The sequence below is a fragment of the Arvicola amphibius genome, chromosome 5 (genome assembly GCF_903992535.2).
Source record: "Arvicola amphibius chromosome 5, mArvAmp1.2, whole genome shotgun sequence".
NCBI lineage: Eukaryota > Metazoa > Chordata > Mammalia > Rodentia > Cricetidae > Arvicola > Arvicola amphibius.
The window spans coordinates 147,541,278-147,554,544 of record NC_052051.1 but is presented as its reverse complement, the minus strand read 5'-3'; the positions used below and the strand labels follow the sequence as shown (position 1 = coordinate 147,554,544).

Sequence of the window (13,267 nt, the reverse complement as noted above, 5' to 3'; positions counted from 1 at the left end):
GGTTGGAAAACATTGATATGCTAGGAAAGTGATGCACCCCAATTCTATGTAGACAGACGTTCCTGTGCCTGAGACCTTTGAGGTAACATCTTTATCCAGCTGCTGATTTGTATACACTCTTAAAGCCAAATCCAGTGCTTTCCTGCATTTTTTTAAGTTGTCCTAGCAAAATTACCAAACTCCTAATAATGGGCTTGTATTAGTCAGAATTCTCTAAAAGGGCAGATTCAGTGGGATAAAAAAATACATTTATGAGTTTAAGTAGGCTTTAGAATAGGAAGAACAACAAGATCACACTGGAGAATCTGTGAACCCAGTAGTTACTTTGTTCTTGAGACTAGATGCTGCAATAATCCCAGTGGTCCTATGGTAATTCTAACTGGAGGGGCAACAGTTACTTAGTCCACAAGGTAGGGGGCCTCAGTAGTCCGATCTGTGGAGAACTGGTTCCTAGTCCATGATGACAGCTTGGAAATGGCTGGTGACCAGCAGCAGCAGCAGCAGCAGAGCAAATCTGTTGGGAAGGCCAACTGAGCAGGAGGCAAGGTGGTCTTGCTGCTGACATCCACTTTATACCTGGGCTGCCCGCAGAAGGTGCAGCCTACAGTCAGGATGGGCCTTCCCACATCAGCCAAGGCGATCAGGACAGTTTTAAAGGTGATTCTAGTCTGGCAACTGGCTATTAAAGCCAACCTTGATAGGTTATAGAAACTTTGATTTGTAGCCAAGAAGGCTGCAAGTGTGGGTAGTCTGGGGACCCACTGGTTGTGATGTAATCTGAAGTGGGTGGTCTTGTGGGACTTTTCCCTTAACCAGTAGGCTACACTAACTCTAGTGTTAGCATTGCTATCGCTATCCAGATTCTTGAAGAGTGGATAGCTGTTGGGGGGAAAGCCCTGCACTTTGGGATCAGTATGTGGGGATATAATAGAAGAAACAGCTTTTTTTTTTTTTTTTTTTTTTTCCTAGCGAGATGCATATGATGAGCTGTGAACAAGTTGAAAGGGGTCAGGAGAAAATGGTAATTGGATTCTAAGAACTTTGCCATGTTCCTCTTCTGCACCTGGGGAGACTGTCTGATCTATTAATAGCTGTGCCATCTGCTTGCCAGGCTCATCCCTGTAGTAGAGAAAAAATGTGTATCATACTGCAATTGCCACAGTGAATTGCAGGCCCTGCATATTCATTATTAGCTGTCTTCTTTAATTCAAATGCAGTCATGTTTTTATTTTTTGTTTTGTGGTTCTAGAGGTCAAACTTTTAGGGTTCGAAAAAACCCCAAAGAAGATCAACAACCACGAATGCAATAACAAGAGCACTTTATTGATTCCAGTGTTGGGGTGGCAAAAGAACGTCCCCCCAAGAAGGTTACAAGCGTCTTTCAAGCAAAGTAAGGGGGATTCCAGAGAGGAGGGATTAATCAGTGGCAGCTTTGCAGGCTTGTAAGGTGTCCGCTGCCATCAGGAGGTCATCCACATACTGATGTTGGGGTGGGCTTGTTGGTATTTACCAAGTCCTCGTGAAGTGCTTCATCAAATGGTAGGAGAGTTCTTGAACCCTTGGGGTAGCCGTGTCCAGGTCTGTTGGGACCATTTGGAGTCCTGGCCTCCAGCTGCTCTTCCCTGCTAGAGATCTTTACTTTCCTTCTGATTTGAGTTACTGAAGGCTGTGTCAAAGTTGTTTACCAGCTCTGCTTCTCGAGCACATGTTGCCTTGGCCTTGAGGATTAGAGGATAAGGTTTTCACCTGTTGGTCCATCTGACTGTGTTGGGTATATAAGCCTCTGTGGTGCTGTTGAATAAGGGGCTTCTTAGCAGTGACTAGAGGTCCATGTCCCTGTCTCTCTGTCTCTGTGAGAGTCTTTGTGTGTTTCAACCTCCAGCCCCTTGCCCAAAGCTCACGAGCTGTATGGTAGCGCATAGAGCTAGAGCGCAGACGGGCGTTGTGTGCTGCACAGGCCAGCTGTCTATTGAATCCTCTGGATCCGCCCATTGGAAAGCAGACCTAGGCTGACTGGCTGGACCCAGTGGCAGGTGTTGCACTGGTCTGTAGTAATTGGAATTGGGCTTTTTAACTGGCAGTAGGAGTGTATTCCAGGCTAACTGGCAAGGGACCTCTGAGGCACCTAATATGGGGAGTGATCCCCTGCTTGGTCTCTCTGGGCATTGGGTATTGTTTGACACACATTGGCATTGCCCCAGCTTTCAGCTGTTTTATTGGGGGGGGGGGCTGAGGGGATGCGGTGGGCTGCCAGCCCAGGTCCCCCAGTTTCTGTTTGGGTCAGTTCTGGAGCAGGTCTCTATTGTCTCTTCCCAGTAGTGGGTATGGGCACTCAGGGATGACCATAAAAGAGTGGGTCACTCGGCCCTTTTTCTGTGTCTATTGAGCTTCAAGTAGTGCATGAGTGCTGGTTCATCTCTGTAGCCCCTTGCACCCAGGATTGTTCTGGTGATATTTTGCCTAGGGGTTGTTTTAGAATGGAGTGTTGTGCTCTGGTATCTATCAGAAAATCTATGGGTTTCTCCACCTTTAGGGCTACCCAAGGCTCCTGGAGAGGGGCTCCAAGCCCTGTCTCCTTCAGTCTCTCATTTCTTCCAGTTCCAATACCTTCGCTTGAGCCCTGTCATTCCAGGCGTTCATTCCTCCAGTGACCCAGCTTCCTGCAGTAGGCAGATCGGTCTTTCTGCAGACTAGGCCTATTGTGCAGCCCCTGCTTCTGGCCCTTTCCTTTATGCAGTGAGTCTCCCATGGCCCTTGTCTGTCTCCTAACCGCTGGGCTGCTTGATGCAGCTAGAAGGATCTTGGTGAGCCCCTGCATCTGTCTTTCTAAAGCTTTTGTGAACCCTTTTGTCTTTCTTCTGGGGTTTCCCTATTACTGAATTCTTTCTCAGCAACTGAGATAAGTTCAGCCAACCTCTTCAAAATCTTCAAGTCTCTGCAATTTACAGTGGGTATCTGGTGCTGACTGGTTGACAAAAGCCAGGCTGACTGAGACGATTCTCTGGTGCTTCTGGATCCATGAGTGTATAGGTCTTACAAGCTTCTCTAGGAATGTTCCTGGTGTTTCTTTCAGGCCCTTGGAGTACCTGACTAACTTTGGGCAAATTTGTGGGCCACCTCACAGCTGCCCGGACACACCTCCATTGTAGTCTGGAGGTAGAGTTTGAGCCTCTCCCTACCTTTGTCCGTGTTGAAATCCCAATTGGGTCACATCACAGGAAACCCAACATTTATGAGGTCTGCATTGGTGGCAGGCCTTCCATCTGGGCCTGGAACCAATTTCTGAGCCTCTGTTATAATCCGGTTCCCCTCCTCAGTGGTGAAGAGGATTGGAACAGTTAGAAACGTATTGGGGGGCTCCTCCATCCCCCCTTCTGCCCTCCAGGACCTCTCATCCTGGGGTGCCTGGGGGTAAGGTGGCGGGATAGAAAAGAACTCCTCCTCCAAGTCTCCTGGAGAAGGAAAGATAGGGTACAGGGGTGCAGTAGGCAGTGGTCTGTTCTCCCCCTCTCCTTTAAAGAGTATAACCACGTTCCCAGCGCAAACAGTGTTTGTAGTGAATCAGCTTTGTTTTATTTTATTTTTAATGAAAAAAACACACCAGAATTAACATAACATGCTCAAATCTTGTGTCTCCTCCGTCCTTCTACAACTTGCTATACTTCTCAGTTCCTATCTCTGCCCCTCTGGTCCAGCCAGTCATTCTCACTTCAGACAGCCTTCTCTTTTCTCTCTTCTCTTTATTATTTTAGTCTCTGCCTTTTTTTCAGACACCATGAAAACTTTTATCAAAGTCCTTCTGGTGGTTTCCTTTAGTACTCTAGAATATTGTATACCTATAATACTTTCAACAAGAACAGAAACATACATATACCATAACAAATCACATAAAAACCTGCACCAACAAGAAACATCTGAGGCTAGCAGGAGTTTTTATTTCCTCTTACTCTAACCAGTGATAATTTGTAACCCACCCCTCTAAATGATGGCAGATATTTATAACCCATTCTATCTGAATGAACAAAACCACAAGTGTGTGTGTGTGTGTGAGAGAGAGAGAGAGAGAGAGAGAGAGAGAGAGAGAGAGAGAGAGAGAGAAGGGTTAAGGGGAAGTAACTGGCTGCAAGGACCTTGGTCCACAGTGAAGGAAGAGAGGAGTGCAGCAGCGCTGTGGGCTTACAGGCACAGTGTCTGCCTGGCAGTCAGTATTCTGCAAAAAAAAAAAAAAAAATTGTCAGCTTCCCTGTGTGCAGGCCACCACATGATCAATTGCAGATTCTCTGTCAGGCTCCCGAAGTCCTGCCAGGTCCCTATCAAGAAACACACCTCCCCCCCTCCAGGCTATGAGCTCCAAGTCAGCGGCTTGGGTTTGAAAGACCTTGGAACTGTTCAAACTAAGACTCAAGGTAGGAAGCTGAGTTTGACTGACCCACTCCTAAGAGAAGGAATGAGATAACATTACAGACAATAAGACACAAAAATAGCATTGACAGAAATGTACCGTTTTGGCGCGTGAGAAAGAAACCAGGAATCAGCACAGGCTGAGAGAAGGTATCCTTGGGGAGCTGTTTTGCAACAGGCGCAACCTGTTCTCCATTCAACCAAAGGGACCCAGGTGTCCCAGCTCACGTGGTGGAGGTGCCTCTAGCGAGTCTGCCAGGCAAACCTCAGCCTCCAGATTCAGTTAGCTCAAGCTTCCCAGAGAAAGAGAACAGGTAAAGCCCACTGCATAGTGACAATCAGAGAAGGGTGACAGATCAAGACAAGAAAGAGCGCTCACTGCACTTACCGGCCAGCCAGGTTATCAGACGCTCAGCATGGGGTGGGAGAGTGTCTCTCTGGAGGGCCTCCGGGACAACACACCCCAATTGTTAAAAAGTCTGAGAAAAGCCCCCAAAGAAAACCAACAACCACGTATGCAACAAGAGCGCTTTATTGATTCCAGCGTTGGCAGGGCAAAATAGCGAGCTCCAAAGAAGGTCACAAGCTCCTTTTAAACAGAATTAGGGGAATTCCAGAGAGGAGGGATTAATCTGGGGTTGATGGGTGGAGGAAAGATTAATTTGGGAGCTGATTGGTGCTATTTTTAGCCTGCAGAAGTCTGGGGGGCATCTGCTGAGCTAGCAGAAGGGCTTTAGTTTTGGGGGGTGCTTGCTGATGGTCACCCATAAATTGTGGTTTTCATGAGACCTGTTTGCTCAGCTCTGTCCCACTCTGGTGAAGTGAGACTAAGGTGTGGTCTCTGTCGGGTTCTGCTCTGCTGCCCCCCACCCCCACCCCAGCCTTTTCAAACCCCAGGGCCTTACACTTGAGAAGCAGGCACTCTGCCAACTTCAAGAAACCCTTGGGCCATTATTCATTTTTATATTTATTTTACCAATGATGTTCATTTAGGTATGCAGCAGATAAAGAGAATAATGAAGGTATTAATTTTAAAACCACCGATCTTGGCACTTTTGATTGTACTCTGACAATCCGGAGATTGCCCTAAAGCTAAGCCTTGAATCAGGGAACAGAACCAGCAACCAGCTGAATGGGATTGGCCATAGAGAAGCCAGCAATTTGGACAGAGAAGATTCACAGGAAGGAAAGGGCAGGAACTTGAGTTTGGAGCTTCCTTTTGGTTCTGGGACACGGGGAGAGTTTGTCTCTTGCAGCGTCTCCTGCCAAAAAGCAAGGACAGCTAGTTGCTGCTCAACCTCTCTGAGCTAGCAGGTTTGACTCCTGAGTGTTACTGGTAAATAGAACAATAGAGTCTTAATTTGAACCTACATATTCTGGCTGTGGCAGAGCCGGGGCCGCAGGTCACAGATGATAATTAAAATATCAGTAGATTCACGTGCAGTTGCTAAGATGAGAGAAAAACATCACTCGGCCTTCATTGTCAAGCAAAACAGCACACTACTTACTCATTTTTTTTTTTTTTATAATTTTAAGAGAAATTTTTGTCCTGGCTCTGCCTTCAAGTTCATTTCTTGCCCTTTTTTCCTGTTTGCTCATGGCATTCTGTAAACCTTTCTTGAGGAGACGTGTATAGTCTCTTGACACCATAGGGCACCAACAATGGACCAGAGTAACCATTCCATCCACGTCCAGCTTGGTGAACCAGTGGTTTACTGGGCTTTATTTCGGGAGCGTGGGTGTCCAGCATGGCCTGAGTGCTAACTTAATGGCTGCATCAATGCAGTGACCATCCATCTCTTGTGTCCCCAGCACCTCCACATGCAACTGGGGCCAGGGCCAGGAGGGGTAAGTGGTTGTCATCTTAGGTGAGGGTCTGGTGACCCAGCCCCGTGCCTAGGAGGGAGTGGCAGCTGGCCTGATCTTGCGGTAAGCACAGCTGTTCTGATTAGGATGCTAACAGCTGTATCACAGCTGGAGAGCCGAGTCCTGCAGCGTTTATGCATCTCTGGCAGCCCACTGCAGAGCCCGGGGCCTGGTTTACTCATCTCACCCCCACCACCGGCAGGATGGGTGGTGGGCTTCCAGAACTTCTCAGTTATGAGGTATTAATATTTATGGGATGTTAACCTAAAAGGCAAGGGGGAGTCACACAAAGTTTGAGCAGAGGACGGCTCAGTGGGTAAAGGTGCTTGCTGCCAAGCCTGAATTTGGACTGCCATCCTAGGCATTCACAAAATGGGAGGGGAGAACCGACTCGCACAGGTTGTCCTCTGACTGCACACACATGCTTGGCCACACCTGTGTACACACACAACAGTGAGCCTAGATTTGGGAGGGAGGGCCGCAGTCCTGCATCAAAGTGATGGAGTACTAGACTCTAACTCCCCATAGGAAGCCTTATCCTCTCTGAGGAGTGGAAGGGAATGGGGTCAGGGGAAGGGGGGGGCAGGAGGAGAGGAGGGAGTAGGAACTAGGATTGATTGGTATGTAAAATGAGGAAAGATTGTTTTAATAAATATCTCTTAAATTGATTTGCGCCAACAGGAGAATGACCTCCTGGGGAGACATGTATTCTATTTACCCGAAACAAGAGCGGTGAGATGGCGTCCAGAGGCCTGCTCTTGTTGATTAAAACAGGAAACAGCAGCAGCCACCAGGAAGGGGGCTGCAGTAAAGTGGCTGTCGCAACTCCATCAGCGCACGGGGTAAATACAGGTCCTTGACTGGCCACTGCTCTCGTTATACTCAGGTAAGGGCTTCCGCCAAGGTTGTCTTCCTGGAGTCGGAACCAGCCTGCCGCTGTACTAGAGCAGGGTAACGAGTCAGAACCGGTATGCTGCTGTACTAGAGCAGGGTAACGTAAGGAGCTGCTATCCTGCTTGTACTGGTTGGTTTTGCGTGTCAATTTGACACAAGCTAGAGTCACCAGAGGAAGGAGCCTCAGCTTAGGAAATGCCTTCTTGAGATCCAGCTATGTGGCCTTTTCTCATCTAGTGATCAATGGGGGAGGGTCCAGCCCAGGGTGGGTGGCGCTATCCCTGGGCTGGGGGTCCTGGGTTCTATAAGAAGGTGGATTGAGCACGTCAGTAAGCAGCGCTCCTTCTCCTGCCTCCAGGATCCTGCCCTGTGTGAGTTCTTGTCCTGACTTCCTTTAGTGATAAACAGCAATGCTGAAGTGTGAGCCAAGTAAACGCTTTCCTCCCCAACTAGATGAGATCAGAGTCTGAGGGTCTACTCGGGAATTGTAAAGGAGACCTTTACATCTACCCCTAGAGAGGTACAGGTCTGTCTTCTCTCCTGAGGGAGTGTCAGGCTTGCCTCTATCCCAGGACGGGGTGCCCGTTCCCAGGCCCGATTCAGGGGACCTATAGCAGTGTGGTTCACTTCCAAACTTAACAGAAGCAGCTGTCACAAGGCTTGGTCTTTCCCAGTCGTTGGGAGGGTTTGGCCACCAGGTGTACCCTCCCCAGTGAGAGAGCAGATGGAGCCCGCAGATAAACTCCTGTCTCCACTTGAGTCTGTTTTCTAATCTCCCTGGGAACACCCGCTGTGGCTGAGTGCCCGCTATCTCTCTCTGTTTTGTGGGGCCCCAGCCAGACTAGGTGTTTGTCACTTTGTGTTTTCTCCCCCATCTTCCCTCTTACTTCTCTTTCCTTCCCCAGAGAAAGTGTCTGCCTTCCTTCTGCGTACCACACACCAAGACGAGGCTGTAGGCCCTGGCCCTGTATTTCTGCATCAGTGACTCTCAATAGGTTTTTACTTAATTTCTTTACCTTTCTCTCTCCTAGGAAATACAAACAGTGGGTTTGTGCTTTTGTTTACAGTCTCTGCAACAGTCTGCACAGCAGAGGGCGCTGGGTATTTATTGAAACACAGTAACTAAGCCAGTTCATAGATATGGAGGCAAATGATCTCACCTTTTTGTGCCTCTGTTTCCTCTTCTATTTGTTGAAATGGATGTGCACAAATTTTTTAAGGATCCTCTACTTTGAATATTGTGTTATGATACTATTTTCCTTTACTTGATGCATTTGTAAAATTAAAGAATATTCCAATTAGATCATGAAAATGTTTTTAAAATCTCATTATTACATGTAAATTCATCCTTTAAGCAAAGAATCTAAACTATTGTTTCAAGAAATACTGACATTCTAAGTTGTTATTCAGCTATAACAAAGTTTCATTGGCTAAGGGCCCTTCTGCGATGTCTGTAGTTTTCTAATCTATCTTGCTTATTATTTTTTGAAGATTAGGGTCTCCCGGAACTCACTATATCATCAGGCTGGCCTTGAGCACATAATGGCCTGTCTACTTCTTGAGAGTGCTGGGGTTAAGGGTGTGGTCATGATGCTTGGCTGCAATGAAGCCTTTTGAGATTGACATTTTCCACTCAACTACAACTCTGCAGATTCATTTGGTTGCTATTTTGATGACTGACATTCTGTTTTAAGTTTAAATTACTGTGCTTAAGAGCTCTATAAAGCAAAGTGCCTCTAACCTGTCAGCACCACTTGCCCAAGGACAGACAGCTTCCGGGAATGCTGAGGGCTGTTCTTGTAATTGTTTGGGTGAGATGACAAGCCCTGTGTTTTCACTTCTGTACACAAGCTTGCTTGCCTCTAAGTGCACATAGGAAGGAGGTACGCAGCTTTGTGAGCGCTGCCTTTCTACGCCCCCACCAGTGTAACTTGGTGCTACACCTTGGGAATCTTGACTCTCAGGTGTAGATCTGGCACTTATCTGAATAAAACCTTTGTTTGAAATTTATTCATCATCAGACTGGTGAACCTCAGAATAACCCCAGACCCATAACAATGTATATACATCTGTGAGCTTTTTCTTTTCAGTGATGACTAGTCTTCCATCATACCACATGTGTCCCCAGTCATTAATCATTCCCTCTAGTAAAGTAAATCTTGATGTCCAGTTTGTATCTATTATGAATTAAGCTCCATTCAAGTTCAGGTTTTGCATGGACATAAACCTTCACTTATCTGGTCATGCAGTTCTCAGGAGAGCTATTCTTGAGGACTGTCATAGTTGTATGTGGTTTTGTTTGTTTGTTGTTTGTTTTTTAATTGCCAAATTACTTCTGTAAAGATTTCAGCCACAATAAAGTTCCGGGTTCTAGGGGCCATGCGTGTGCAGACAAGCCCTCAGGCAGAAGTGCCTAATGGCCCTGGGGATGTTAAAGGGCCCCGCATGACCCACGTGTGGATTTTATCATCCATGTATGACTCAGCTAAGCCCTTGGACGCTTGTGTGAGCCCTGTCATCTGCCACCTCAATCCCCCAGCTAGGCAGCTTTTAAAAGCTGGACACGCCATCTTCCTCTCTCTCTCTCTCTCTCTCTCTCTCCACACTGACTTCCCCAGGCCTGTACAGTACATGCCTCTAATAAACTCCTAAGCAGGTTTATTGCATGTTTCCTTCTCACTCACACCAGGTAATTTTAACTTCCCATAGCTTTGTTATTTTAAATTTCCTGTTGAGTTATAAACTATATGTTTAGTTAGGTTAAGTTTTTATATTCATTTCCTTGAAATATTTTTAATTTTCTTTTTGATTTTAAACTTTATTTGTGTGTGTATACATATATGAGAGAGAGAGAGAGAGAGAGAGAGAGAGAGAGAGAGAGAGAGAGAGAGAGGTATGTGCAGGGCAGGTGCATGGTGCATGTCCTATTCTGTGCATGTGGATGTAGGGAACAACTAGAAGGGGAGTCAGTTCTCCCCTTTTTCCTCTTTTCCTTTCTGGGGGGTCAAATTCAGATTGTTAGGCCTGCTTGGAAGCAATTCACTGAGCCGTCTCTCTAGCCCTCTTTGATTTTCTTTTACACATGTGTTATTGAGAAGCATGTTATTTAGTCTCCAAATGTTTGAGGTTTGTAGCTATAATTCTGTTGTTGATTTTTCTGTTTAATACTTTGTTGACCTAAGAGTGTTCTTTGGTTTCTGCTTTATATTTATCAACATATGATTTATGACCCTGGTTATGGTCTCTTGGTTAGCAGTCCATGTGTGCTTGAGAAGAATTTGTATTCTCCTGTTGTTAGATGATGTATCCTGTAAATGCCACTTAAATCCAATTGATTGATGGTTTTGTTCAGCTCAACTCTCTCCACACTGAGTTTTCTCCATCTGTTGATTACGGACTGAGTGCTGTTGGCTATGGTATGAGTGTGTTTATCTGTTTCTGGAGATCATTTTTTTTTTTTTTGCCTTGTGTGTCTGGATCTTCTGTCACAAGGCATATACACCTTAAAGATTTTTGAGTCTTCTTGGAGAATTGGCACTTTTATCCCTAATGCCTTCTTGATAATTTTGCTTGTTCTGAAGTTTACTTTGTTTAAATGTCATTTAATTATTTCAGCTTACTTATTATTTATTGAGAAACACCAGTTGGCAGACTGCAAAGGCAGAATACAAAGGCATTTTTTTCAAGCCTGCTCATATTCAAGGTTAGCAGTTTTATAAATCAAATTTGAGAGCCTGATTAAATATTTTACAATTTACTCATTTAGGGAGCATCACATCAGTTAAAGCAGAGGGTGAGGTAGGCAGGAATAAAGGGGCAGATGTGCCTGGGACTGAGCTGTAGTCAACAGCAGCGCAGTCAACAGCAGCGCATTTCCCAACTTAGGAGTGATCCCTCCAGCTCTCTTTCCTGATTAGTGTTTGCAAGGTGTATATGATGCTTTTGCTCCTTCCTCTTAGTCTGTTTGTCTTCATTTAAGAAATGGGTTTCTATGACCCACACATGTGACCAAGCAAAAGACTAGAAGGTATGAAGATCAAGGCTGGTAAAATACTGCAATAAACTATCAACACATTCACTGATAACTGTAGCAACTTCATCAGCCCTCAGTCAGTAATTGACAATACACAAGCAGAAGAATCAATGTGACAGAGTTGCACTGAACGGCACTGCCAATCAACTGGATTTAGCTGTCACTTACCGAATACCCTATTCAACAGCAAAGCATACAAATTCTTCTCACACACACATGGAATACTAACCAAGAGACTGCTGTGAGACAACAGTCTATACCCTGTCACTTATATTTTAAATAAATGCTGATTGGCCAGTAGCCAGGCAGAAAGTATAGGCGGGGTGACCAAGCAGGAAGTAGAGGCAGGGCAACGAGAATTCTGGGAAGAGGAAAGTGCATTCTGCAGTCGTGACCCAGCTGCAGAGGAAGCAAGATGTGACTGCCTTGCTGAAAAAGGTACCAAGTCATGTGGCCAAGATAGACAAGAATTATGGGCTAATATAAGTTAGAAGAATTAGTTAATAAAAAGAGCCTGAGATACTGAGCCTATCAGTTTATAACTAATGTAGACCTTTGTGTGATTTCTTTGAGACTTAATGACTGTGGGAACTGGGCAGGACAGAAACCTCAGTCAACAAGAGAGACCATATCCAGGGCCACAGACCATATCTTAACAAATAGAAAACACAAACTATTTTTTGTTATTATCATCCAATAATATTGGACATATCAATATCTAAGAAACTCTAGGACATTAAATCCTAGGATATAAAGAGAACAAGCCTAAGAATCCATGGTGTAGAAGAGGAACTTAAATAAATACTAAAGGCAAAGGAAATTTATTCAATGAAATTACAGCAGAAAAATCCTCAAATCTAAAAAATGAATAAATATTCAAATACAAGTGGTAGTAAAGCCCGAATAGATGCAACCAGAGAAGAAGGTCTTCACAAAATAGTCAAGATATCAAGAGCACATATATAGTAATATATATGTATGTATATATATATATATGTATATATGTACATGCATGTATGTATGTGACAGTTAATGAGAAAAGGAGCATCAACTCATCCCATACAGTAAGACTAAGCCCCAACAGATAAAGAAAATGCTGGAAGTTCTGATCAGAGTAATGGGGCAGGAAGAATTTGAGCGCGAGAGCAGTGCAAACAGCACTTCTCATTTTTATGACTAAAGCAAGCCACACACAAAGTGGTGCTTACTCCCAGGAATACTGCTCGTCGTCATTGTGGTTTGTGATCACGATCACTTTCTACCACCAGATAGGCTGAGTAGAACCCAACTCCAAACTGCCCAGTCATGGAGATGTCTGCACCAGCCTGCAGAGACCCCATGAAAGCCTTTAGCCTTAACAATGGTTCCCAGGTTATTTATGAGGTCAGCCTTGGTCATGCCAATGCCTGTGTCCACCAAAGTCAGCGTGCGCTCCTGAGGGTTGGGGACAATGTCAATTTTCAGCTCGTTACCACTGTCCAAGTTGGAAGGGTCTGCCAGGCTCTCATAGCGAATCTTGTCCAAGGCCTCAGAAGCGTTGGAGACCAGCTCTCGAAGGAAAATTTCCTTGTTTGAATAGAAAGTATTGATGATGAAGGACATGAGCTGAGTGATTTCTGCCTGAAAGGCAAAGGTCTCCACCTCTTCTTCTTCATGGTGCACTTCCTCAGGCATCTTGACAGGAAAACCAAGTAGTAGCACAGAGCAGGGTGAGCATGGAGCATGTCCGACTCGCATGCCAAGTCTAAGCTGCACGGGGTTGACTCAAGAGAGCCTCTTTGATTTCTTCAAAGACCCTCTGGCCATTCAAAAATACTTGTCTTCAAGCATATGAACCTAAGTTGGTTCACAAAAAGTTGGGCATGGCTAAATGTTTCTGTGGGTAAAATACTTGCCACAAAAGCCTGTGTTATGCCCATGTTACCGAACCCCAAATGAATTCACAGAACCAGTTTCTTATGGAAAAACATGAGGGTCTTTGTTTAACAAACTTGAGTCTGGACCATACTCTTCCACCACGCCTGAGGCCCTGAGCCCAGGGAAAGTCAAGACATTAGATGGGAAGAAGCAATA

At 45.3% G+C, this 13,267-nt stretch overlaps 1 pseudogene; it reads right to left on the bottom strand.

Moving 5' to 3' along the window:
- Positions 1 to 12,398: 12,398 nt before the first annotated feature.
- On the bottom strand, positions 12,399 to 12,868 carry LOC121677206 (annotated as a pseudogene).
- Between the last annotated feature and the right edge of the window lie 399 nt (positions 12,869 to 13,267).